The sequence below is a fragment of the Fragaria vesca genome, linkage group LG5 (genome assembly GCF_000184155.1).
Source record: "Fragaria vesca subsp. vesca linkage group LG5, FraVesHawaii_1.0, whole genome shotgun sequence".
Taxonomy (NCBI): Eukaryota; Viridiplantae; Streptophyta; class Magnoliopsida; order Rosales; family Rosaceae; genus Fragaria; species Fragaria vesca.
In genome coordinates this window covers 20,574,369-20,575,642 of record NC_020495.1, presented here as the reverse complement: position 1 = coordinate 20,575,642, position 1,274 = coordinate 20,574,369, and positions in this window count along the sequence as shown.

Here is a 1,274-nt window from a genome sequence, read left to right as displayed (position 1 = left end):
CATTTGGTCTTGACGTAATGCTCTACTTGGATTCACATTCTCATCTTCAATAAGCTCAACAAAGTCTTCAACTTGGTCTTCCTCATCAACATACTTTGTTTCCATGTCATGATCATCTTCATTTTCAGGAACATCCCAAACATGTCTATGTCGAATTTTCTGAATAATTTTCCATCCAGATTCAAGCTTCGGATCATCAAAATAAAAAACTTGTTGTGCTTGCGTAGCTAAGACATAAGGATCATTTTTGTACCACAAAGTGTTTGTGTTCACTGACTTGAGATGGTAGTCTCGAAAAATCTTGTTTCTCTTCTTAGAGTCTGTATCAAACCAGTCACCTTTAAAAAGGAAAACAACATAGCCTTGTGCATAGCAGATTTCGACAATGCTCACCAACTGATGACCATAAAAATCAGATTCGTGTTGACAGTGCGACCCCGACACCATAATCCCACTATTTTGCACAGATCTATTGTTCTCAATCTGCTTAACATGCCATTTAACGCCGTTCAACGTACATATGGTAGAGGTGACCATGTGATAGTACATATAACTCTTTAGTCACGTCATCTGATCCTTCAATATATAATTCCTTAATATGATTCTTAAACCACAGTGGGAATGATTTCCTTTGTCTCTCATCTAAATTAAGAGGGCTTTCCCTTTCTAAAATTTCACGATGCTTGCTGCAAAGTTAGAATGTAAAGGTTAAATTCGAAAACATGTTTTAATTGTGTAAAAGACACCACGTACCACAAACTCACTTACATTTTATAGGGTTCGACCTCCACACAATTGTCCAAGATATACCATTTAGCTGGCTCAATTCAGCTTCAGACCACTTCCTCATTTTGCGTTCACCACAAACACGTACATTTTGTGCAAAAACAAAGAGTTGTGCATCTGGTTCTTCTGCATCATAGTTCCTCTTAGGTCGAGAATGCACAGTTTCAATATCATGAAGATATAAAGAACAAAACGTCAAAGACTCCTCCGCAATGTATCCCTCTGCAATGGAACCTTCGGGATGAGCTTTGTTACGTGCATAACGATTTAAGTCTCCTAGCCTCCTACAAAATACAAAATTATCTTTATTTAGCTTCACAAGGGAAATTGCAAGAAGCCAACAATCATATTTAAAAAAATATTATATATATATATATATATATACACAAGGACGATGTGAATATAATAAAAGGACGATGTGAAGCGCACGTCCGTTCTTTGGACAAAAATGTGCACGAACCCATATCAGCCGTTGAATGGTTTAAATG